This window comes from Carassius gibelio, chromosome A9 (genome assembly GCF_023724105.1).
Source record: "Carassius gibelio isolate Cgi1373 ecotype wild population from Czech Republic chromosome A9, carGib1.2-hapl.c, whole genome shotgun sequence".
Lineage (NCBI taxonomy): Eukaryota > Metazoa > Chordata > Actinopteri > Cypriniformes > Cyprinidae > Carassius > Carassius gibelio.
Genome location: NC_068379.1, coordinates 28,937,558 through 28,965,092, shown reverse-complemented (window position 1 = coordinate 28,965,092; position 27,535 = coordinate 28,937,558). Strand labels below are relative to the sequence as shown.

At 37.4% G+C, this 27,535-nt stretch overlaps 1 protein-coding gene across 2 annotated transcripts in view; it reads left to right on the top strand.

The window, feature by feature from the left end:
• The window catches only part of LOC128020106 (double-stranded RNA-specific editase 1), a 124,476-nt gene that overhangs the window by 56,113 nt on the left and 40,828 nt on the right, over positions 1-27,535 (top strand). The window contains exons 1-2 of one of the 2 annotated variants that reach the window (XM_052606723.1): positions 15,441-15,623; positions 15,720-15,768. The gene's annotated coding sequence lies outside the window, so the exon portion shown is untranslated. Of the gene's footprint in view, positions 1-15,440; positions 15,624-15,719; positions 15,769-27,535 lie in introns of those variants that run through there. The other variant, XM_052606721.1, reaches the window with a different exon arrangement.

The following is a 27,535-nucleotide window of genomic DNA, read 5'->3' as shown; positions in this document are numbered from 1 at the left end:
GAAATCTCTCTTAAGATTTAATAGCACAAATCTCTTGCTTTGAGGAGCACAGTGTCCTCATATGAGCCAGAATGTTAGCACACAAGTGTCTGTTTTGGCGATTGGGTTTCTTTCCCTGCAAAAAAACTAAACAAAAACACAGACACATTTGAGAATGATAATTCTCTGTTGTTCCAAAACTTGTATGAGATGCAAAAGCATCATAACAGTTGATATTCTAAATCTTCTGAAACCATATGATATGATAACTTTGTGTGATGAACTAAAGTTAAATTAAAATTTCAGTCACTTTCTCACAGAAAGCCATTGCATGAGTTCAGAAGTCCTATGGACCGCTTATATAAAGCTTGTTTTGTCAATTTTGAAAAATAAAAAAAATCTTATAGTATATATTAGGATAAAAGTAGTCGTCGTTTAATTGTTTTTCCTTTTTGTGCTAAATGATGACAGAATTTCCTTTTTTTTGGGGATAAAGATGTAAAATAGTAGAATCTTGGCTTCTCCGAGTGTTCTGGTGTCCATGAAAGATTAGTGTAAATGTCTCGGGTTCCTCTTTGATTCCAGTGTCAGTGACTGGCTGGGTTCTGTTGAATCTCTGCAAACGTCCTTGCGTGTAATAAAGGATTAATAGTTTGAGTCATGGCCCCATCTGCCGCTCTGCAGTGCTCAAGACTGTTTATCCCCGCACACCGTGACCTCCTGCTCTTTCACTACAAGTACACACATACTGGGATGTCAGGGTCTACAGGGGATGTTCAGGTCGCTCAATAATGGACTTCACGGGGTATTTGGCCATCAAAAGTGTGATTCCATATCATAGGGAGCATTTATGTTCAGTCCGAAGGGTACTACAAATGACATAGGGAACAAGTGTACATCAATATATCACATCACAGGAAGTGGAGAGGGCAATTTATCCAGCAGTCATTGTACACTACTTATGTAGTACACAAAATGTGGCTCAAATAAATGGTGACCCTCAGATGTGGTTTCTGTGCAGTTTTTCACAGAGATAAAATTCTTGAAAATGTGTCTCCTAAATGCAAAATAAGAATTGAATGAACTAAATCACATATATTTTCAGATTAAGTACTGCATCAGTAAATTGGATGTTGTATTATACTAGTATTAATAGTGATAATTATTTTGAATTATATTGTGTTATTTATTTCAGCATGAAAGTTTTCCAATCTTGCGTTTGTCCCAGTAACGTAGGGCAGAGAAAGCTTTCCAAGACCAGTGGCATCTTCCTCCACGAGGCTTTATCAACCTCATTCTGCAGGAAATCAGTCAGAACGGAAGAACAAGCATGTCAAATCATTTTAATAAAAGATTATTTTCCCCAAGCCCATTTCCAGATGGTCTAAGTGTTGAGCGATAGCAAATTGGTCATTTTATTCTCGTGATTATCTCCAGCAGTGTTTAGTTCTAGCTTTTATTAATCTTGCCCGTTTCAAGCGGATAAAAGTCAGATCAGACTTGTGCAACAAGACACGGGTGACCGAGAGAAAACACAAGCGTGGTTCTGGGTCATTTGTCAGCATTAGTTTTCCAGATCGGCTGTTTTAGTTTTAAAAACATGATTTATTACAGACAGGCTGAGCGCAAGTAGTAATTAATGATGAGGATGTAGGTGAGGAAGAGGGCAGGAAGGTGCTACACTGCTTTTTCCAGGCACTGTGCTCTGTGGTTATTCTAGTTATATGAGTGCTGTTCAGACGAAATGGATGAGGGATGTGCAAAACCGCGTCATTTTGAAAGTGATTTGGTTGCCTGAACAACTTGTCAACTCGTCGGGTAATAGTTCACTCAAATATATAAAAATTGTCATCATTTACTCACCCTCATGTCTATCCAAACCTGTATGACTTTCTGTTAGGGATAAATAATTTAGAGGGGGAAAAAAGTAAATAAATAAATGTAAAAAAAAAATTATTGTTATATATAAAAAATGTGATTATGATATTTAAGCTGATTTGATTTAGGATTTTTTTGTGTGTGTGTGTGTGTGTGTGTGCCAGGTTTGCTTTTCTTATTTTTTTGGCCAAAAAAACTATTATTATTATAAAATATTTGTTCACACAAAATAATAAATGCATTCCTATTGTAATACCGTATTTTTCGGACTATAAGTCGCACCTGAGTATAAGTCGCATCAGTCCAATAATACGTCATGATGAGGAAAAAAAACATATATAAGTTGCACTGGACTATAAGTCGCATTTATTTAAAACCAAGAACCAAGAGAACCATCTACATCTACACCAACCATCTCACCATCTACAGCCGCCAGAGGGCACTATATGCTGCTCAGTGTATGCTACAGGAGCAATGAGCAGCATAGAGCGCCCTCTGGCTGCTGTAGACGGTAATGTTTTCTCTTGGTTCATTTCTCTTTGTTCATTTCTCTCTGTTCGTGTCAAATTAATTTTGATTAATAAGTCGCACCTGACTATAAGTCGCAGGACCAGCCAATCTATTTTTTTTATTGGCCTAAAAAAAGAAGTTAATGAAAAAGATGCTTTTATGTAATTTTAATGTAAACTGTACATTTATGATGCTATGTTTATATCTTAATTTCTTCAAGAAAACATTGTGATAATTTGCAAAAAATCTTCTTTTGTGTTCCACAAATGTCAGTCAGTCATTCAGGCTTGAAATGATAACTGGTGAACTGTCCCTTTAAGGAAGGCCTTTATAATTAGTTTGATTAGACTCATATCCTAGGGGGCTGTACATGTCATTTATTTATGCTTTCAGAAAAAAGTTACATGGACTGTGATGGAATGGAATACTTTAAAACTGGAGCTTGTTTTTAATTTGGCAAGCATACTAATTAAAGCATGCTAATTGAAGCACCACTTCTAAGAATGTCATAAAAAACAACAAACTGAGAACTAATTTGGAGTTTGACACCGTCAGTAATCAGCTAGTTGGTAGTTGAATCACTAGTTGACGGTCATTACTCATCCCGAACGTGTTTCAAACACACACTGCCCAGAGTGCGGACAATTTGTCCTTGTACCAACCTGTTGGGCATTATCTATTTATATGCTAGCCGTGGCTCCACACTAGTTTTCATTCAGGTCCCTGTGACAGAGTGAAAACACCCTGCAGATGCCCTGTCCTCCAGTGTCCTCTTCCTTCCGTTCCCTTCCCCTTACACAACCGGGACATAAGAGCAGCATTCCTGAGCTCGAGATATGATTGGAATGGTAATATACTCAAGATCAAATTAAGTCAGAGCCTGTCTCAGTAGGCTACGATGAGCATCTGCGGCACACAAGATGATTAAAGCACTATTCAGACTGGATTAGTTGTCCAAATGACATTAGATTTTAAACGAAAAGGACGTCTGTGATCTCCTGGACTGTTGTTTTACCCATTAAGTTGTCTTTGAAAAGCAGATTTACCACATACTTTAATGCATTCATAAATGAGTCAAATATTCTTTTAGTCTGCTCGTGTGCACTTGTGCTTTGGGACGCATCTGAAATGGCATCTTTTTTGTTTTTAATAAACGTCACCTCCTACGCGCAGAGCTAATAACAGAACTTCAACATCATTAGAAAACGCTGTGCCATTTACACTTTCCCTCTACACGTGCTGTACCATATGCTAATATTTTAGTCAATTCTCATTCTGGAACCACTAACCATAAACACTCTATGTTAGTGGGAAATGGGAGTCGAAATAGCCAAATGCCGACTTGCAGGTGTTTTTACAGAGGACCTGAGGGAGAGCGCCCCACTGACAGAATGAGTGTAGGGAGAGGAAGCGCTTTGCTTGTGCTTGTCTGTGTGTTTGGATGCTATATGTGGACTCGTGCTGAGTGAGTCTGCCTCAGCATCCAAACTTGATGATTTCTCTGGATCGTTGTTTCTCTCATCTCTTTGTTCTTGTGGTTTTGGTGCACTGCTGCAATCTTGTTTACTGTAGTAAAATCAGTTCGGATGCACAGCTTCTGATGGTTTGTGTTGACCTTCCTTTCTCTTTTCTTTCACATCTCCTTTTACATTACTTTATTGCTTTTTCTCTTTTGCTTTGCATTTCTTATTTACTTCCCTTACCATTTTCTTTCAGATTTTTCTTTTCTTTTTGTATTTTCACTTCCATATTTCCCCTTTTCTTTTTAATGTTGTTCTCTTTTTTCGTTTTCATTTATTTTTTCTGTTTTCATTTAATTCCCATTTACTTCTTTTCATCGCTTTTCCTTTTCCTTATTTTTCCTTTGACCGGTCCTTTTGAAATTTAATTTTGCTTTTTCATTTCCCCCCTTTCCTTTCCTTTTGCTTTGCCTTTCTCATTTCCTTGCCTTTTTTATTTCCTTACCCTTTTCACCTTTCATTTACTTTTTCATTTCCTCTTTAATTTTCTAGTTTTAATTTTATCACCTTTTCTTTTTCACTTTTATTTAATTTCCTTGTCTGTTTTTACCCTGTTGTTTAATTTCATTGGTTTTATTGTCTTGTCGTTGCTTTGCTTTTCCTCTTTCTTTATTTTTTTTCTTTTATCATAACCCTTTAATGGAATTTTCCTTGGACCATTTATTTTTAATTTTCTTCTCTTATTTTCCCCCTTTCTTTTCTATTCTGTCATTAACCATTTTTAAAAAAAATTTATTTAGTTTTTTCTTCTTTTGTAATCTGTAATTTCTTTACACTTTTTCTATTTATTTTCTTCTCTTTTTGAATTGTCATTTATTTAGTCCAGTAAATTTAGGGAAAGTTGCAGAAATTTTGGAAACTTTCCAAGATTTTTTGTAAAATGTCTGGGATTTTTGGAAAGATTCTGGAAATTTACCAGAAATGTTCAACCCCATTGCAACCCTACGTTTATTAAAATATTTTTACATTTCCCATTCTTTCCCTTCCTTACCCTTTTTCTTCTCCTTTTCCCTTCTTGCTTGACAAACTGATGGCTCAGTGTTCTCCCAGCTGCTTGTGTATGCGTTGGGCTCCTGCAGGAGTAAATTGCAGTGTGGTTGTGGAGAGCAGGTGAGCAGAGAGCAGTGCTGGAGGCTTTGGCCTCTGAGCTCCCCATTAAAAGGATCAGACAGTTCTGCACTACACCACACTTCTCAAACTACCACGGCTCGTGCAGGCCAAAGTACACAAGAGGAACATGACCTCAGCATCTATTCATGTCAAATAATGGCCTTAACAAGCTATTCTTCTCTCTCTCTCTCTCTTTTGTTGTTTGTGTCCTCACCATTCTCTCTTGCTCCTAGCAGTCCACTCTACTGTGATTAATGGATAAGCGTGTAGAATATTATATTATGTCGGTATCAGGGCTTCCTACCAGTGTTTTTGTTATTTCAGAGAGCTGTGTGATCCCAGGACACATGTTTTTCCCCTTTAAGAGAATGTATTTAAAAACTTCTCATCATACAGCTCCTTTTAACAATTGATATGCTTGTATTGATAGCGCAAAGGCTTGGTTTTGCTGAAATGAAGAAATGAATAGAGAGTTATATGTACAGCTCACTCTGTTTAGTTTCTCACACACCATATCATTTATCAGTAGAATGTTTTTCACTTTGCTCGCTAACTCTCGTACGGACCAAAAATGTAGGTTGTTATTAACTGAGATCTGAATCAGTCTGATTCATGAGAAAATCATCGGTTGATTTTGTGACCTTTTTTATTAGATTTTTTTTTTTTTATGAACTCACGTTTGTTTGGATCCAAGGGAAGGAGGAGGCGTTTCTGATAATAAATCTGTTTTATAATATATATAATATGTTAATACTGACAGCAAAAGTTGTTGTTTCATTAAACAAAAATGTCCCACGTGTTTAAGGCTTGCGTACTAACCACTAGGCCTCGGCTCCGACCCCGGATTTGTTTTTTGACTGGTGTCTTTCTGTAACATTTAGAAATGTTCTTCAAGTTTGCCAGAGTTAAAACAATCCAAAAAGCCATTTCCATGCCTTACATTTTTCCTTTCAAGCCTGTCATTTTCAGTTCTCCAGTGACTTACCGGTAGATCGCTCATTCATCCTGGCATGCTCGAGGATGTGGGAGCTTTTTGCAAGTTCAGCGGTGTGGGAATTTCACAGCAGTGCTTGAGGAGAAAAAAAAAACACAGGAGATGAATGATGCCCTGAGCTCCCTGAAGGAAAATATCCATATGTATTAATGAGAGTGAGTGTCTGTCTCTCAGGCCTCCTGTACTAATGACTGAAGTCTCGTCTCTTATTCATTGGAATTCAACACATAACAAAGATATATCCTTTGTAACCCAGTGGAAAGAAAAATCAATTTCAACACAGTCTTTGTTTCAATCTCAGCCTTTCCTTTAGAGGGCAAACTGAATGTAATGAAATGTCAGGGTGATCATAGACAAAATCCCCATGGTGCATTTGGATAAATACTACCTTCCTGTGTATTAGAACCACGGACGTACATAGGCATTTCAGTATCTTATAATTCAGTTCATAAACAGGCTTGATTTGAAATGGATCCAAGGGAAGGAGGAGGCGTTTCTGATAATAAATCTGTTTTTGAGAAAAGCAGAATGGCGGCTTTGTTCTCAGACTCCTCCTCCAAGGGACAACTGGCATTTCTGCGGGGAGGAATATGTCTGCGTGATTTATTATGTGATATTTGAAATCGTAGCCTATGAAACAGTCCTGATGCACGGTGTCTAGAAGGTGGTTCAGTGCTATCTGATCAGAGGTGGTGTCAGATGTTGTTGTGTTAGGAGTGGATGAAAGGAGGAAAAGGCCTCAGCTGTTGGTTTGTAGCACAGATGGAATATATGAGCTCTGATTAGGGGTCAGTGTGCCAGGTGATCAAATGATACTTGAATAATGGGATACTTAAAGCAATTCTGAAGACTGTGCTGATCTTTGTTTTCCAATAAATGGTAAATTGAACCTTCAGACATAAAAAAAAATAGGATGCAGAAACATCATGGAAAAGTTTGATTGATTTAATGCAAATGATTGAGTCCTTCATAAATCAGTTTCTCTCATTTCAACGTTTTATGATGTTTCAAGGAGAGTTGGGGCAGAAGTCAAGTTACTTTTGTTGTAATTGCATACAAACAGTCTTTAAAATGACTGTGTTCCACTAAAGAAAGCAAGTCATACAGAAAAGTCATGAGAGTGAGTAAATAGTGGCAGATTAATAATTTTTGGTTAACTCTCATGTTGTGTTCCAGTCATTTTGACCCGGAGACTAGTTAATGTTACTGCATTGGACTAAAATTTGTTGACTTTATTTTTTTGGAACTGATTGATCATAGGCCACATTGATCTGAAGTTATGCCACCTCAGTTTTTAAGTGAACATTGGCAAAAAAAAAAAAAAAAACTCAGGGGCATAAGCATACTTCTATGAGGCCTATGATTAGTTTGGTTTCAAAGTGAAATTCAACACCAGTGCTGATTGAAAGAACACAAGTTGATAAAAACTTTGAATATAAGATTTACTGATTTTGAAATGCCATAATAAGAGATTTGCAATACATTTTTAAAAGGCCGTTCATTTTTGACCTGGAAACACCAAAACAGGTAAAGAATTTCAGCGTAGCGACAAGGGTTAAATAAATCCCTCCGGTGTTGGGACCTGACTCTCTGTGTCAATTGTCATTTGGGCACATTACACTTAGCGTACCTTGTCTTTTAACATGAGCAGAGTAACCTCTCGTAATAGTCTCTCATTATTTTTTCTTACTGAGGTGAAACCAGAGTGTGTTTCCATTTCATAGGAGCTCCGTTTGTCATTGAGGGCCATTGAGAATCTACCCACAATGCCTTGTGGCCCATCACCGGGTGCCGCTGGAGGCTCCAAATTACCTCGTCACAGCTGCTGCTGTTCTGCATGGTTGACCCCACGGAAAGGCTCTGACTGAATTGATTAGAGCCTCGAGCAGAAGTGATGATGTGTTTAAAGAGAGATGATAGAAAATGTCATCGTAATGGATTATGTTGCCAATCTATTGGTGATGCCTTGAATGTAAAATATGAACAGTGAATATTGATTTTCAGGAGTAGCAAAGCATGTTGTTTGTTTCTGTGAGTTTGGGTTACATGACTAAATTACTTTGTGAAGTTGGCTACGAGTTTTCTAGGCCTAGATGGACTTATTCCATTTCCTTTGGACCTTTGGTAGCGGATTCAAAGAGAATACATTTGTAAGATTGCTAATAGTATGAAAATATTATGTTCTGATTTTTGTATATATTTTGAAAACTCAGCTTCTGAATTTGAATTGAATTTGAGGTAGCATGCAGGATGCAGAATTGCAATTTTAATATCAACGTAAGGAAAATTAATAGACATTTAACTGGAAAAGCAAAGGTTGTGAATACAGATTATGAATGTTGACTTGACAGACTTGTTTGAAAATTTAGCAAAATTTAAAAAGCCTTAAAGTTCAAGTGTTTATAGGCCTTGCAGACAGATGGATGGATAGATAAATTGATTTAATTTCCCAGAATGCATTTGTTGTGATGAATTTCGCAGTTGTCGCCAATAAAATTCAAATCCAAATGATGAAAGCGAGCCAGTTCTTATATTTAAAATTCCTCTTCCTGTCTTTCCAAAGTAGCTTCCTGTGGGTTGCTCAGTTGAAAGTCCAAATTAAATTAAAAGTGTACCAATTTTTCTTATGCTTAACCATGCTTCACATATCCTTGACCATATTAAAATGCCACGAATGAATCCTGGTACCCTGAGTTCTCTGGTTGTACAGTCATGTACTCTTGCGCACAGATTTATTATGTAACCTCATCCCGTTGGCTCACTGCAGCAGTTTTTTCAAAGCATTTGTGACTTGCTACTGAAAACTAAAATTAAAATAAAGTGCCCCTTGCATTCTGACGTCTCAATGAGCTTGTAAATATTTCAGAGAGACTCCGAGAGCAAGAGCAAGAGCAGCATGTGATCAAAGAGTTCTGTAAAACATGAATATGGGACTTTTATACATTTAACAACCCTGTAGAAAATAAATGTTGGCACAGTGCAAACACAAGCAGACTTTGTGGTTTCTCTTTTGTGTGCTTTTCTATGATCACTTGATCCCTCATCATCTGAAGGTTGTGTTTCATTGGGACGATGGTTGCTGTATGCTAATGATTGATCAGATTTTTTACGTGATTTTTTTTTTGTGTCGCTGAATTGCAGGTGGGGTTAATGAGGTTTTCTCTGAACATAATTCCATGTGTAATGATATACAGCAGATAGGATGAACCCTTTGTGGATATCAGTCTTTCTGTCAGGCGAACAGTTGCCCGGGTTTGGCTTGCTGCTTCTGGGGGTAGCGTAGATGGCCAGATCTTGTATAGTGTTGGGCTACAGACAGATAAGAACACAGCCTGATGTTGATGTTGGATGGAGCGAAGCTTGTCTTATCTCTGTGAGATTAAGATTGAAGCAGATGGGATGGAGAACAGGGTCTTATACCGCAGCCACAGACTGTCCCTTCCCCCATGATGCTATTGAGGAATTACTAGCAGCCTTTACTTCCATATTCAGCGGAAATGGCTGTTTGCTTTGGAGTACGCCCACTGATTTGAGAGATGGATGCTGGGCAGACCAGCAGTCCGCTTTAAACTATGCCTTCCTCTACAGACTGCAGTCATCACCATTCAAAGGTTTCCTTCCTTTTTCTCTTTACCTATTGCCGTAGTCTTGAATACATAATATTGAGAGTTCTTGCCTTATTTTGATCTATAGAGTTAACGTCAGGCTTTAGTAGTGTTGAAACTTTTTGATCGGTCAGTCTTTTAGCCGGTTAGATTGTAATTGGAAAAGTGTTTCTCAACCTTGATCCTGCAGTCCCATCAACACTACACACCATCTCCCTAATCAAACACACCTGATTCAACCTATCAAATTGATAGTAGAGACTCCAAGACCTGAAATGGTTCTTATCGGAAAAGAGAGAGCTTTCTGTTTTCTATTTTGTGAGCTGTTGTATGATCACCTGCCATCTCATCATCTAAAGGTTGTGTTTCATTGGACTATGGTTGCTGTATGCTTATGATTGATCTGATTTAGATGGTTCCCCCTCGAGCGCAGTGTGAGATCCTCCTAGCTTACTCTTTCAGTCACTCCTGGCCTACTTAAACACAACTGCTGTAACACAAGCTGGAGTACCTCAGGAGATCATGCGTGGGAAAAAAAACTCACAGGCATTGTTCTGCTGCTCCAACAAGAGCGGTCAAGAGTGTTGTGAAAGATCTTATCCTCAGAGGTGTAACTACTCTGGATTGTCACGGGTTGGTGCTGGACCTCACTAATCACTGGGTTTCGGTTTCTGCCAAAGAGAAAAACTCAAAGCTCAATAGAAACAGGTTTAGCCTTATTGATGAATTTACAGAGCAGGCTCTGTTGGAGCTGAGTTTTTGTTTGGGGGTTATGGTACTTCCATCGTTTGTCCTGGCCTGGGAGAATTTTTTCTTGGGTACAAGCTGCACTGCGCCATCATCATTTTTCACAGTACAAGGCCACCCTCTGAGGCTTAGGAAAAGTTTAGCAATTGCCGCACCACAGTGCTATGCTCAAAGCATATTTGACAGCCCACCCTCTTGGTTTTAAGGGTCTTCTCTTGAGTTTGCTCACTGACCCGAAGGCCTGATCAGTGTCCAGGTGGTAAAGTTGGGTACACACCCTTGGCCTCAGAACTGCAGGTGTCACTTGGCAGGTTCCATGAGCTCCAGCTGTGTCAGCCCGCTGGTTTCTGCACACTATCCTTGCTTCTCCCTGGAGTGTTGACCCAAATAGCAAGCCCCAGGGAATACGAAAACGCACGCATACAAACAACCCGAATCTGTCAAGTTTAAGTAAAGAGTGGAGGTGCAAGAATGGATCTGGATTTGTAGGTCTCTGGAAGGAGATTAAACATGGCCTTACGTGACATTCCACACTGAGACCTATTCCACTGCTTCGCTCTGGTTGTCGCAAACTCCATTCTGGAGCTTCTGTGGGAGTTGACAGTGTTGATTCAGTCAGCATTTGAGAAAGTTTTCACGTCTTATTGGAAACCAGGGAATGTTGTTTTTCCCAAGGAGAAACAGCAAAGCATTATTCTCGTGCCCAGTCCTGCAATGTACAGTCAGACGTGGACTACCAAGTGGACACCTTGCCAAGAACTCACACAGTCACCAGCAATGGTACTCAAGCCACAGTGTGTGTGTGTGTTTTCCTTCTCTGCCTTGTTTTATCAGGACCAGAACAGCTTTTCCTACTTTGGAGCCAGTGAGTCTACAACAGAGCTGTTGTTGTGTTAGACCACTTGCACTTAGACTTGTGTTAATGATTCTTGCTAATGGGCCGAAGCTTTCGATCCCTTGTGGTGTAACTGGAGAATAAGAGAAGGTCATACGTCTGTGAATAGTATTGGTTTTCTCCTCTACTTAGCACACACTGAGCAATACCCTACAAGTTTACTATGCCCCATGATACCTGCACTCCCACCACAGGAGCCAATATTGTTGATGTTAGAGAGGAGCTAGTTTACAATGTACACTTTGACCAAGTGTTTACACGTCTGTGGTGTAGGCTATATTTGCAATGTTTATGCCTTGCTTGTATATGCTGCTTTGACTTTAGGTAACTAATACAAACCAGGATGTTGAGGATATTAGCCAGGCATCTTTAAAAAAAAATTATATCCTACCGACTCTGCTGTCGGAAGTTCACACTTGGGGCAGCAGCAGTAATTTTCCCCTCATGTCTTTTTCACCATCTAATGGTTCTATATTTCCTGCCCGCTCTGCCAGGAGAGCTGCTCTGAGGAGGATTGGGGTGGGGGGGTAGGGGGTTCTGGCGGTACATTGCAGCAGAGATGGGCACACAGGCTTCTGCTCTCTCTACGTCATGTTCATGAGGATCTACAGACATGATTCCCTGTGGGAAAATAGCCTGTCTGCATCTCCTGCCCTCTCATTCTTTATCACTCTCAGCATGTTCTGTCACCCTGAGGAAAGCCTCAGAGTCTGGCGATGACTGACAGTGAGAATGCCTCTGTTCTTCTCTGCGTTCCATGTGCACTCTGCTGTAGCATCTTCTTGGCAGCCTTCACCTCCATGTAATCTCTAGCACATACAATAGAAGATCCTTTCTGTATGTTTCAATGAGTCCGAGTGCATGCCCCACCTTTAGGAAGAAGGTGGTAGTGCCTTGGTTAAGGTAAACGTAATAAATAATAATAAGTATTTATTATTAATAATTATTAATATTAACAATATGATTAATATTATTACTGTATATTTACAAAATATTATACAATAGTAAGTTATATTATTTCTTTAAGTCTGTTTTCATTTTTTACATTCTGAATTAAAGACAACTTGTGCTTTATCTTTTTTTCACTATAATTTGGATTATTTTGGATATAGAGCAGACAGGAATAATTGGGGGACAGAGCTGGCATTCAACTTGGGTTGCCAAAAGCATAACCGCGATGTGTGTTGGAGGATTCGCCCAACAAGGCTATTGGCTACCTTGTGCTTTTTTCATTGTTACAACTGAGTTAATTTCCTCTCTGTACTGTACAGAACCTCTGCAGTGGAGAGAATCACTGTAATTAGTTTCAAAAATAGACATCATTTATTACTCAAGAGGTTAAACATTAGATGTACCCTGGTAATGACATGTATCAAGCTGTGGTTTGCAAACCGTACGGTTCTTGTTTTATGGGAACCGTTTCAACCCCGACTGATTTCTCACCTAAGCTGTCTGTTGTTGGCAGGGACTCCTCATTCCTTTATCTGTATTTTTTATTCTCTCTTAGAGAACTCTCTGTTCTGTCTGAAGGTGTGATTTATGTGTTCTTTTATTGAATTCCTGTGCTTTGTTTTAACTGAAAATGGCAATGGTGATTACTTAGCATTTCTCTCAGTTTCATCGGCAGCATTAAAACCGTCCTCATCCTTATCTTAACTTGAGTCAGTCGAATAGTGTAGAAGACATGCCGAAGGAATGTGATTTATGAAACCACTTAGCATGTGCGTGCGATACTCAAAAATTGAGAAGGCTTGTAATTGGATGAGATGTTATTTACCTGCTAAAATTGCATGTGCCAAAAAATGTAACTGAGAGCTCTGTTGAATGGGAAGTTCCTTCTTCAATTATTCCTGCAAAGCTTCACAAGAAGAAAAGTGAGCATACAGGACAGTTAGAGCTCGTTATTGTCTCTCTTCTTAGAACACTGATTAAAGGCAAGGGTTGACGGAGGAGTAATTTTATCGTTATAATGAAGAGTGTATCTGCAATTAGCCTTTTGTCCTTCCACAGCTAGTTCAGGCCCTCGGATCCAAACATGCGTGACTCTCACAACTCATTTAGTCTGACCGAGGAGCCTGTCGTCTGACGCTCTGTGCTGGTTAAAGATCCCCGCTGAACATTTTAACCGTGGTACACAATAATCTAAATTGTGGATTGCGGTGCATTGCGTGGCTGCTCTCTGGCTTATAACAGCATGATGAGTTTGATTTTGATATTCTCTGTGAAAGTAGTCGAAGCTTGTTTACATTTGTATGTGCAGAAACGATTTGGGAAATACCAGAAAGAAAAGGGCAACAGTGCCACCCTGTGACACAAATACTGTTCTTACCTTGTTAGTCTTTCAGTTCTGGTATCTAATGGCTGTAAGATCAGAAACTATTTTTTTTTTCATTGACTAAAATATTGTTTTGGGATTATAAATGCATTAATTTAGCAGGTGCTTCTTCCCAAAGTGGCTTTGCTTTGTCACCAGTTAAGACACAGGATTTACAGTTGATCCAACAAATTTCTTTTAGATTATTTTGAGTGTTAGAATTAAGATGTTCAGTTAATGTATAATTTATAGAAAAGACTGATATGATGCAATCTATGTTTCCTACTTTTTGCTTGATAACTAATGATTTTTATTTATTTTTTTCACTTGAAAACAAGTTAAAGAAGACCTAAAATGCAGTACTTTTAAAACATCTCAGACATGTTTCTTAGAAAGAAACTGCAGACTGCAACTGACCTTAGAAAGTTCAAGGCTCACATTTCGTCTGTACTTTCTCACTGGTTTCCCAGTGGGCTGACCTGTTCTCTTTGACGGTAGCTTCGGAAAGATACTGAGTGCTTCTCTTCAATCTACGCTGAACTCAGCTGGCCATAAGTGAAAGATGTGATTCATATGCTTTACAGTTCGCTTTCTGAATCTGAGCTTTTCATTTAAAAGGAAACTTTTTCTGTCGCTTTTTCTTGTTCACTTTCCTTGAATTCTTCACTGAATACTCATTGAGATTGGTCAGACCACAGAGACATTTTATGTCTGGTATTCATTTTTATTTAGACAAATTCAGTAATTTGTTAGAATGATTCAGATTGCTAACCTCTAGTGATCAACCTGAAAATGTATGCATTTTATTGACTGATTCTTCACAAGAACCAGCATAGCGTTATTTGCCTATGAATTGGACTACAGTGTTTCCACAGCTTAAAGATACAAATCACCCAAAAATGAAAATTCTGGCATAATTTCACTGTCCTGTCTGCAAATAAGTCTGCATAACACACAAAAAATTATATTTTGAAGAAATTTGGCATCAAAATAACATTAGACCCCATTAACTTGTATTGTTTTTGGCAAAAACAGAGCCATTTTCAGAATATCTTCTAGTTTTCCACAGCCGAAAGAAAGTCATACAGATTTGGAATGACATCGGGGTGATTAAATGATGACAGAATTTGTATATTTGGGTGAATTATGTCTTTCAAGTGTGGGAACCTGCAGTCCAATTTACAGGAAAATAACTCTTGCCGTTTTTTGTGAAGAATCAGTCAAAAATGCTTTAGGCAAATTTTCAGTGATAAACTATCACTTTAGTTTGCATGCAATCATGAAGAAAGGTGAAATAGAAAAACACTATTTTTTTTTTTTTTTTGTATTATTTTCTGATTGCATTCAATTCACACTGCAAAACTCACGATACAGGTAAATAAATATTTGATGCTGTGCAACTGTAGAGTCGGCACTAATGCGGCGCAGAAGCTAAACAGTGCTTTTAGAAAACACTACTGTGTCCTCAGTGAACACAAGGAGGCTGTCAGGGTTAAAGAAATGTGCTGCAGGGAGATGTATTGTTTGGCTTGCCACTATTTTATTCGGCTGCTTTTACATTTTTCCTCCATAAAACATCTTTCTTCTGCTCTAGCTCTTCCTAGTGAAACAAACTGTGATTTAAGGAACTCAAAGGAGGGAATCGCTTTCCTTTTTTTGTCTCTGGTTGTACATATGACTGGTTATTAATGTGTGATTATCACTCTTTTTGATTGATTTTCTATGCCTCATTTTGCATCTCCTTCACTCCCTTCTGACTCCATTCTGGACTTTGGAAAGAGAGACTCTTATTTTTCCTCTTTCACTTTTATGAGGCACATTTATAGCGGAGGTCATATTGTTTTCATGCTCACGACACGTCACCTGATGCGTTTAGCACAGCCGTTGGGTCATGTTTTGTGGCGTTCACCTGCAGGGGAAAGTTTGGAGACTGTTGGTAACTTGGAAAGTTGGTGACGTGACAGGGGATTGAAACGAAATCTGCAGTAGCTGGAGATAACATCTAAACTCTTCTGGCAGTATACGAGTGGATAATGTGTTTGTGAAGGGATGTTGTGGAATAGGTAGAAATGTATGTACCATTGTGGTAGATCTGAAAATGCATCGAGTTATACTGATATTTGATATTAAGTTCTTTATTTCTGTTTTCTTTCTTGTGTCTATTCAGGTTGGGTGATCAAGCAGTAGTCCAGCTCTGACAGCCAGTGGAAACCCAGGTGTGTATCTTTATCTGGGGTTTTGCAATATTTACATGTATGCATTTTGCAGACACTTAAATTGCATTCAAAGGATAAATTTTATCAGTTTTTGCTTTCCCTGGGAATCAAACCCATGACCTTGTCATTTTTAGTGCCCGGCTCTACTGTTTGAGCTAAAGAAAGCAATGTAACTGCAATAATTTTGGCTATATTCTATAAATCAATCCAGGAAGGTTGTGTGTGCTTGTGCAAAAACTCACTTGTCTCTTACCAAGGCTCAATTATTGTGTTCAAAAATACAGTGTAATAGTAATATTGTGAAAGAAGTTTTTTATTTTAATATAATTTAAAAGGTAATTATAAATGTAATGCCTCTTGTGTTCAGTTTAATACATCCTTGCTCTGATGAGGTGTCTGTAGTGTGCTTGTTTGTTTTTATTCACAATCATTGCATGCTTTAAAGTATTTGCAGTAGTGCTGTAGTTCCATTAGAGGCGCTGGAGAGCTAAACTTGTACATAGCCTGCTTTGACCCTAGTGACATCTTTGATTCATTCACACAGTCTGCTTCTGTGTTCTGTTGTGTCAACCTGCTACATTACTGGATAGATGATTCCAGTCTACAGAGCAGCTACCATCTTGCCTTTTTATGCATGTCAAAAAATTGTCACTTATTCTATAAGATTTGCAATCTTTACTGTTGGTACCAAGTTTTGCATCAGAAGGTCTGAAAACACAGTTGTATGCTTTTTTTCTTAATCTTTATTTTTATTTTTTTAAATGTCCCAAAACTAGCTACTGTTTCATGATGTTAATTGATGAGTTATTTGACAGTTATATAACATTATTGAATTATTTTCTTAATTAAAGAACATCAGATTTGCAACTTTATTGCTTTTAAAAACACTCAGTATCAGTATAAGTTCAGTATTGTCTTCATTACTGTGATGCTGAAGGACTATAGTAATTGTGTTACTGTAATTTTAAAGGCTTTTGAAGATCTCGAGACTGTTTATAGATGTATAATGTTAGTGTACTAAAACCTTGATGATTGCTATTATTTATTTTAAATAGTTGTGAATTGAGCGTTTTCTGTTTTGTGAAAGTACTGGATGAGGCGCAATGGTTTGCATTGTCCTGATGATGGCGCTAGAGTTTCTTCCAGATTTTCAGACTGAAACTGAACATGAGCCAGTGAGCAGATCCAGACTGCTTCATGTTTAAATATTTCATTCATTGCACTAAACAGCAACTGCATTTAATATTCTAGTGATCATGGCTAGTTTAAAACTGAATTTCTAAGATCCTTTTTAACCACTAACTTTGGAAATCTTGGATTTCTTTTTTTACTTTTTAACAGATTTCGCTGTAGCCCAAAATCAAATATTTGCTCTAAGCACGCAAGGATGACTAGTTTTCTGTTAAGTATTAGACATATGGGTGAAAAAAAACACTTTAACGCAGCTGAAAGTGAGCGGGAATGCATTAAATCTCTGATGTCTTGTTTTACAATCTTAGCTACTTAAATTTATATATATATATATATATATATATATATATATATATATATATATATATATATATATATATATATATATATATATATATATAATTGTCTGTTATGTTTATTTCATCTAAAGTTTCTTATTTTAAGACATCGTTATTACATTTAATACATCATTGAAGTTATTTCAAGTATGGAATAATTTTTTTTATGGTTTTAGTTGCATTGCAGGGTGTACTGCAGCAGAACAAGAACTGAAATGTGAAATAAAAGCAGTTTCTTGGCAAAGAAAGTAGTCTTGGTGAAAGGATGTCAGGGGAGGAAACATGTTGTTTTTGGCCATGTGAACCCAGGCTTTTCATTGGCTGAAGTTGCCATGATGTCATGGACTGGACTGAAGGGAGCAGACTGCTCTTGCCTCAGGTAAAATAGCAGGATACGTGATCGAGAAGGGATGTGAGGAAACAAATCCAGCACAAACTCTCCAGCGGTCTGTGTTTACTCGGTCTAGCCTTGTGAAGCTCTGCCAGTGTCCTCTCTTCTGAGCTTCCTGCTTCTCTCTCTCCTCTCACCAAGTACCAAAAGCAGAGGAGGGGGAGGAGAACACGCATGTGTGTGTGTGTGTGTGTGTGTGTGTGTGTGTGTGTGGTAGAGCTGAAAGTGTGGAGCGAGGGAAGGGGGCTGGCATTGCACACCTTCACTGAGAGCCTCAGAAACACAGAACAGTGCAGTCAGGTAGCTTCCAGCGTCCGGGTCAAGCAGCTATGGCCCTGGTCGTGGACGCCGCGCACTGCCTGGGGGCCTACTACTGCCTCGTTAGGACCCGATTCAAGCGGCGACGCAAGAAGCGCTCGGAGCGGAAAGGTCAGAACACTTTCTTTAACAAGCCTGGCAGAGATCTGTGATCGTTTTCGACTTCTAAAACTTGATCGTATGCAGTGTTTTCTTCAGTATGTGTGATTTGCATTTCTAGACTGATATTTAAGAGTAGTTGACATGAAACTCTTTTGAGAAGTTTGTTTATTGCAGTTTGATGGATGTAAAATGATTTTAAACTCTAATTCCTTAATTAGAGAAGAGATTAAAGAGAATGTATGAAATATTTTTCAGTTTTATATCTGTTGCTTCATCAGCTTTATGCAGTATTTGTCATTTTATCGTTTTAAATGAAAGTAAATGGCACTTTTTGTTGTTTCGTCTGGTAAAATCAGAAGCTGGTAATGCAGTTTTCTGTATGATACAACTGTGTGCTTTTGGATAATACAACTTTGAAAAACTGGGTAAATAAGTTTAGAAATATAAAGATATTTAGAAATACTGTGATGTCTACAGATCCTACAGTGTCTTCAGTTCACTTTCTAAAAATCCTTCAGTAATCTTTTTTTTTTATTATTATTATTAAATTATACAATTTTATTATTGTTTATATTTAATATTTTATTTTATATAAAAATTTTAATATTGCAGGTATCCAAAGTTGAATCAGCCTTTTTATTAAATTATTTATAAATCTATTGGATATTAATTAATTTAGTGTAAAACATTCCCTGATTATTACAAACTTGATTTTTGTAGTTTTGTTGTTGTAGTTTTCACATAAACATCTTAATGTGCTTTTAATTAATTATTTTTTTTAAGTTAGTAAAATTGATGTTTGGTCAAAATTATAATTCCTGTGTGAAAAAAAAAAAAAAAGCTTTTACCTGGATTTATCATTCAGTTGAGTTGATGAGAGTCTTTTAGTTCTTAAATGTATTTTTATATTTTTTAAGTTTTAAAAGGTCTTATTATGACTAATAAATAGGCTCACACAGTATCTCATTGATGTAAATTAATAAGGCAGCCTTTTCTCAGTGGTTTGGAGTAGGGGTGTGCACAGATAGTCGAATATTCGTTCTGCTCTAATTATTAGATCAATAAAAATGATATTCGAATTATGCAAATAAAAGCCTAATTTGGTCACTTTAAACCTAATTTGGTCACTTTCTGTGATTCTCTACAGCATATTTGAAGATGAATGGAAGCAAAAAATAATTAATTAATGAATACGGGCCGTTCACATATCATGCCTGAAAATGCGTGGAAAACGCTAGACGCGCCTCTTTCTCCTTCTCCAAAGCGCTAAATTTCTTTCTAAATGGCAATCCATATACAGCTTTTATCAGCTGTTCCTTCATCTTTGCTGAGCTTTCAATGTTGTTACGGGAAAGGATGAAGCTGAATGTTTGGTTCTTGTCACATGACCCGCGGTGCGCGATATGTAAACGGCCCATAAGAACTGCGGTCTTCTACAGTACTTCAAATATGCCGTGGAGAGCCACAGAAAGTGACCGAATTCAAGAACATTGTTGCGCCATCTCTCAAGCAATGAATAAACACCGCTAACTTGGAGAATGTAGTGAACACTTCTCTTCAATTCACAAAGCGCTTCACAAAACATATTCGCTTAGCACGTTATTGTGAGTCCCGACAACGTCTGTGCCGTCAGAGCGCGTTTTCGCCACGGCCGGCCTTATTGTTAACAGACTAAGGAGCGGACTTTCCCCGATCATGTTTACATGCCCGTATTTCTTAACAAGAACATGTAAAACAACAGAAAAAAAGACCATTTAAAAGTTAAGTGTAGGTTATGTTCTACAATAGCCTAATTGCTGCAGGCTGCTTTACGTTTTTTATCTATACTTTTGTTTGTTTGCATGCATTGTTAAATGTTTTCAGCTACAAAACACGATGTGTAATGTTCAAGCTTATTGTGTGGAAGCTTGTTCAAAATGATGGAAACATTAAATATTGCTGAAAAATAACGTCTGTCTCATTAAACTTGATTTAAATAAACGGATATTCGAATATTCGTTTTTTTGTGAGCTCAAATATTCGAATGTGATATTTGCGGAAAACGCCCATCCCTAGTTTGGGGAGATTTTCTGCATGATTCAGTTTGTTGTTGCGGGAGTACTCGTGAGTGTTGCAGTGTTTTGTGAGTGATGTGTGTTTCTGTGGTTGGTTTAGTTGATGCTGTTCTTGCTGGGATTGTTGTGGAATGAGCAGCATGTGTTTCTGACGGGTCACCAACGTGATGAGCCACAAACAGATCGCTCGCAGGCATGCTGGAGAATTATATTGAATTATTAATAGATTTTATTTATTTTTGAGTTTGGTTTATATTACGTTACTAAAGCACTGAAGATCAGTTAAATTTTTTATGCAATGTTCTGACAGATATGAATCCTGAAATGTCACACTTGTCTCTGACTGCTGTTGAAGGCCCTCTCTCTCTCTCTGTCTCATGTCACATGACGGTGTTATTTTGGAGAAGACTGGACTTAGTTAGGAAACGTTGCTTCAGCAACTTTAACTTTGTACTTGCTAAACTCCTCTCTTTTTTAATCTCATTTTAAGGGTACTTTTAAAAATGTTCTGAATAACTAATTTCCATTTAGGTAGGTGTGAAATCTTATTCCAAATGGTATTATTATTTTTTCTTCTTCTTCTTTTTTTCTTTTGCACCGTCATCTGATTTTATATGAAGAGATGAAGTGTGTAGAAATGCAAAATTAATTAGCTGCTTTTTGCGGAAGGTAATGGAATTAAAGTTTGTGAATGTCAGTTTGAGATCTAAATTTCAGCTTCTTTGCCCCAATCTGCCTTAAATATTTTATTTAAATATAAATATTTTCATCTTTCTTAGTTAATGTGTGTAATAATTCTGTCCTACTTTGGAAATGTACAGTACTTGGTGGAAGTGTTTAATAAGTGTTTAACTTCTGATATCTATGCTTGCATCCCCAAATGCACCCTGATTATGCAGTTAAATCACATATGGTTAAAATGAGGAAACTTAAACGGCAGCATAATCATGCATTATTATATAGTCTATTGTCTTTGCTTCAGGAGTCAACTTCAAATGCTGTCCGAGTAGGCAGCTCACTGGGTTTTGGAGCACAGCTCATGTATTTGTCCACCTGTCCAGGAGTGGGGTGAGGAATTGGGGATCACACTCGACCAGTGTGCTGATAAGCCCAGGCAGGAGGTGTGGTGGCAGCCGCTGAGGGTTGTGTTTAAAGTTATTATCCGATAGGTGTGTAACATATACCAGTGCCATGGTTCGGTTCATATCATGGTTTTAGAGCCACGGTTCGGTTTTCTTTGCTGTGGGGTTAGGGTTCATGCCATGGCACCAGCAATGCTAAAGAACACTCAATTCTCTTTAAGTTGATAATAATAACAATAATACTAATTGCTCTTTGTTAGTTGATGTTAATTAATGCAACAAAAAAAAATGCTTATTTTATTTAATTTATCCATGGCAGAGTCTCAGAGTGTGCCAGTAGTTTATGGGTTAAAATAGCTTCAATATTTAAATTGAAATGACATGCAAGTGACAATTGTCTCATCTGGGGGCGGGGTAGGCCATGAGAGTACTGCGGTATGTACTGTGGATGGCGTATTTCGGTTCTTTGGTTCGATTTGAGTATCGTTACACCGCTATTATCCGAGCATTTGCCTTTACATTCTGAGCTGTGCAGGCTGAGACCTGTCAGCCAAGCAAATCCTGCGCTGTTGAAGTGGTGTTTTCAGCACGGCTCTCACCCCTTAATGCGGCCTGGCAACTTAAGGCGGCTTTGTCAAACCCGCGAGTTTGTCTCCTCTTCATATCTGAGGCCGGATGCCGAAAGGAGCAGAAAAACGAAGGCGTGATTCTCTTTGAGAAGTCTTCTGCTAGTGTAATTCCCTCACTCACTGGCCTGATTGGGCTGCATTGTGTCGGTGGCGTCTCTCTGTGCGCTTGACGCCTGACATTGAGCTGGATCAGAGTTATCTTTGGAACTTTAGGGGCTTTGCGTCACTCGTGGTTCCTGCAGCATTGGTGGTAGTAATGAATGTGCCGTGAGGACGTGGTGTGGCATTGAAAATCACAAACATGTGACTCATTGTGCTAGTATTTAAATATGTGGTTTAATATTAGGTTTGAATAATAGTCCAAGCATTAAATCTGTGTACATTTCTGCTTAAAAGTTTACATACACTTTTATTTTATTTTATGAATTTATTTTTCTCTTCTCTTCACTTAATTTTATTTTATTCATTTTCATTTTATTATATAATTTGTTGTTTATTTATTTATATGTACAGTATCTATGTGTATATGTGTGTGTGTGTGTGTGTGTGTGTGTGTGTGTGTGTGTATATATATACACAAACACACACACACAAACGTGACACATTGTGGTTGTGTTTAAATATGATAAAGGTAGATGATATTAGATGAAAGATATTAGAAATCTTAAAACTCTTAGATGAATGAGATATGATACAAGTTTAATCTGAAGTACTAAAACTGAAAAATAGAAAACTACATAGAACAATAAAAAAACACAAAAAGAATAAAATGACAACAACAAAAAAAACTTTACCAATTTTTTGTTATTGTCTCATCAAAAATATAGCATATATAATATTACTACCCTGAAAATATAAAATATTTTCAGAGTATTACTGAGAAACGTAATACAATTATATAATTTTTTTTTAATGCTAAATATCTTGCAGATTCTACAAAGACTGTGCAAACATTAGGGATGAAGTTCAGACTCTTTTAAAGGCTCTCCAGTGGGCCACTGATGACATGTGGAGGAGAGATTTCTGCTCAGCCAGCAGACTGGAGGAAATGAAGCTTCTCTGATGGACTGAAGGGAACGTGTGCGCTCTGATAATGGTGGAGCTGGGGAAGATCACCATTGCTCTTCTCACTTTATTATGCTGTATGAACACATGCAGCAATGTTAACACACACCACTCTTTAGATTCTGCAAATGTCTGTAACATAAAACGTATTTCTATATCACTTACGTGGTTGACTATAAACATGTTGATAATTTTGATTTCAAGTAACTTACTCAGAAAGACTGAACTGAGAAAACTGATCGTTGTAGTTACAAGGTGTTGGAAACTCAGACGCGAACAGGAGGAGACGATATATCTTCAGCAGGACTCTTCGATTAAAACGAACCCTGGTGTGATTGCTCTGTTAGTGCAGTTCGTTTGATAATGTATTTTATCCATGGAAATCTTGAGGTGTTTGAAGTTATTGTTATTGTTATTGTAATCGCTGTGTGTTTTTCTGAAATTGCACTAAAATGAGCAAATAAGCAGAGAAATCATTACGGCTAATGTAATATAAGTTGATATAGTAGCCCAGTTTGCAGTAACAGTGAATCATCGTAATTAAAAGCAATTAAAAAGAGCAGTTCTTATTCCGCTAAAGTGATACTGTTAACCTTTTCTTTACATATCGATGAAACGAGCTCATGCAACTGGAAAACCGAGACAATCCTCAGCTCTCCAGTCTAATAGAGAGTCACCGCAGAACATGGTTGAGACTACATAATTAGCCTAGATCAGTGGAGAGACTCGTGTGTGTGTGTGTGTGTGTGTGTGTGTGTGTGTGTGTGTGTGAAAGAGAGAGTGAAACGTTGTTGTCATCCCTTCATTTCCAGACTCATTACCTCCAGGTTGTAGTCTGAATAACTGCTAATGTTTAATTCTTAAGTAAGCTGCCCGCCCACATTTAATGACTCAATCACTGCAGACCTCCAACACTCAACCCTCATAGACAGCATCTCTCTCTCTCTCTCTCTCTCTCTCTCTCTCTCTCTCTCTCTCTCTCTCTCTCTCTCTCTCTCTTAATTGAGCTCACATTCATCACGTCCTTCACTTCTTCCCTTTGTCTTTTGTTAATTAATTCTCATTCTTTCATTTGTCTATTCTCTTCTGTTTTTTTTTTTTTTTGCTTTCATTCTTTCTCTTCCTCTGTTTGTTCTATGTCTTTGTTTGTATGTTCACTTGTCTGTTTATCCATTCTCTTTTGAATAATTTTTTTCTTTGTTGCTCTTTTTCTTTGATTAATTTCTTCATTCTCTGGGATATTCATTCTTCTTTTTTCATTATTTTATTATCTTGTATGTTTGTTTCCTTTGTTCTCGTACTTTTGGTCATTAATTATTTAGTACTTTTGTTTGTTTTATGCATGTTCCTTATTTGATTGTTTTCATTTTTTCCATTAGTTCTTATTTTCCCTTGTTTTCTTTTTGTTAATTCGTTTGTTTCCTCCCGTCTTTGTTTTTCTTTCATTAGTTTTCCCTTTGATTCTTTTTCATTTATTTGTTTTGCTACCTTCTGTTTGTTCTGCTATTTCTTTGTTCTTTCATTCTATCTTTTGTCTGTTCATCCACTTTATTTTGGTTATTCTTTTCTTATATTTCTTTATTGAATATTCTTTCATAAGTTTCTCATTGACTTTCATTTATTCATTTATTATTTATTTGTTATTTTATTCATTCTTTCATTATCTTGTCTTTGGTTTCTATTGAAATGTTAACTTTTTTCTTATTTTGTTCATTGTTGTATTTATTGGATGGTGGTTACACTTTGAATAAAATAAAGTAAAAAAGTATTATTAATATAATAACTATGCTTGTAACACACCTTATAATGCATTGTATGATCTTAAATATAACAAACCACAACTATAATACGTTATAAGTGGACTTTCCAGTGCTCTACTTTTGCAGTGTTTTTCTGTGTAAAGACGTGCTAGACATATATGGCCTTTGCGCTGGCATTTGCTTTGCATTTCCACATTTCATCCATGAGCACCCTGTTTTTAAGATGCCATGTCAAGTTAATAGAAATTGAAATCTTTACATGCAGTGCCACTCACCAATGTCAGTAACAAACCAGTGGACCAATCAGAAGACCCCAGAGGCGGGGCAAGGGTTGTGAGCTTTTGTTTACAGTAGCAAGCACCTGTATTATTTGATGGCAACATGTCGGAAGAGGCATTCATTGCAGCTGTGTCCAGATACCCTGAATTATATACAAAAATTTCCAGTAATTATCACAACCTGTTTCTTACAGAAAAGAGAAATATTTATTTTACTGCATTACGTCCCAAAAGCTTGAGCTGGGCTTTTTTTAAAACCATTCCTGTGCACGCCCGGCATCTCCCGTTTTTAAACACAAAGACGCATTCTGTGTGAACGATCCTTCACACTTATCTGTTCACTGTTACACCTTTAGAAATTTCATTATGTTCATTAGAACGTATGACAACAACCAATTTCAGATGTAGCAAAGAATCTTTAAATATAATAATGCATTTTAACATTACAATTATTACGAAAGGATATTATGCATTACAATGTACATTATAAATACATTTATAATACTTAAAGGCTTGAAGTAAACCGTTACCATAATGTTTCTTTTATTTGTTTACTTTTCTTTCTTTTGTTTCATGCATTTGTTCTTTCCTTCATTTGTCTCTTCTTTCATTCATTCCATTAGTTGTTGTTCCCTGTCCTTTTGTTTCTCTCGGTCTGTCATTATCGTGGAAGCAGTTGAGACTGTTTTGACAGTATTTGCACGTGTCTGTTTCCACTGAGCTCTGTCTGTCTGTGATGTTTTGGATGTTCAGCGCTCCTGCCTGTCCATCACCGTTCCCTTCAGAGCCGTTAATAACCCAGCCACCGGCTGTAAAATTCACCGGCTAATCCACTCAGGCATGTACACGCACCCAGCGCTGGCTTCCTCCCTGTGGATATTGGAGTAACTGACCTGGCCTTGAATTAGGAGTACAGTGATAGTCATCTGTTGTGTGCAGCGGGCCGCTGAGGCGAGGAAAATAGGCAGGGAAGGAGACGAGCAGAGAGAGAGAGAGAGCAAGAGCCAAAGACGAGAAAAGACAGGATGATACATAGTGCTGAGGCCAGCAAACTCCTGTCCATCCAGTGTAGGTTAGGAAAGCTGAGGATTAAGCACACACACTCTCACACACACACAGAGCTGGATATAAGCTCCAGGGGCTCATCTGTGCTCATAACCAAGATTTTGAAGCAATTTGTCATGCTTCAAGATGCCGCATCAATCCGTACAGTCCCTCACAAGGGGTCACGCTCTGAGGGCAAAACACATATTTTTCCATTAAAAGGAATGAATGCACATTGGTGAGCATAAGGGACTTCTTTAGAAAAAAAAATAAAAAAGGACAAAAATCATGCTTTGCCCATCCTGATTCTAAAACAAACTCCTTGAACAAAATAGTTCAGCATTGTTTTGTGGCACAAAATTTTAATCTGCTGTTCTCTGACCGTATCGTTTTTCTGTTTATGATGTTACGTAAATTGTGCAAGCCTAATTCACAGTATTAGATTAAAAGATCAGAACACACATACCTCCCCTCAATATCAGGACAGAAGTGGACAAAAGAGATGGATTAACTGCCATTTTTCTTCTTATTTTCAAACTAAACTAAAAAAGTGAAGACTGTTTTGTATTCCCCAAAATTCTTCTTAAGAATATTCTTTTTTTTTCTTCTCCAGATTGTTCTTAAGACAAAACTTTCAAATTCAAATTATTGAAAAAAATCTTAATTAGCTTCATAAATTAGGATAACCCCAGACTTGTCTTAAAACTCAAAATTTAGGAATGATTTGATGAATTTATTTGATTATTTCAAATTAATTGTCAAATTTAAGCATTACAACAATACATATAATACATGGTAGGACTATTAAAAGCGATAATGTAAACGATGATTGTCATGATTGTGTGTGACATAACTTTTTGTGCTGAATTTGAAGTTCATTAACAACTCTACAAAAACATCAGAAAGGAGCTGATTTTTTATTTTAGCCTTTAAATATGGCATCATCTTTGGCAGTATTCAGCACATATGAACACGTTTACTGTAGCAACGTGCATACAGGACTCGTTCACTCTATGGAGAGCACACAAATGAATGAAATGGATCACTACATCTTTAGACAGGCTTTCTAAAAGTAACCGTTTAAAAAAAATGGCATCAAAAATAGTGTGCATGCTTATTATGATTATTGCTGTAATCTGCAGGCAGCACAAAAAGACGATCTTTGAGATGTTTTGCATTTAGTTTATCAATGAGTGTTCAGCAAGCAATGGCTCCTTTATTCTTAAATAGTTTAACAATATTCCAAAGTACTGCCATATTTTTTGTATAAATGATGTCTGCGTTGACCCAGAATTACCATAGCAACTGCTTAAGCACCCTGTCATCATGCCTGTGAGTTTTGCACAGGCAAGCACCACTAGTTTTCATCAGTAATTGGACAGTCACGTAACATATTTCCTCATAAGCTATAATAATGTGTGAGGTTTTAATAGGGTCTTGTTCTGGCCGTCGTTTCTCCTGGTGGTCTTTTAGCATGAGGTTTGCAGGTACACGTCTGGCAGCTGCTGTTCTCAC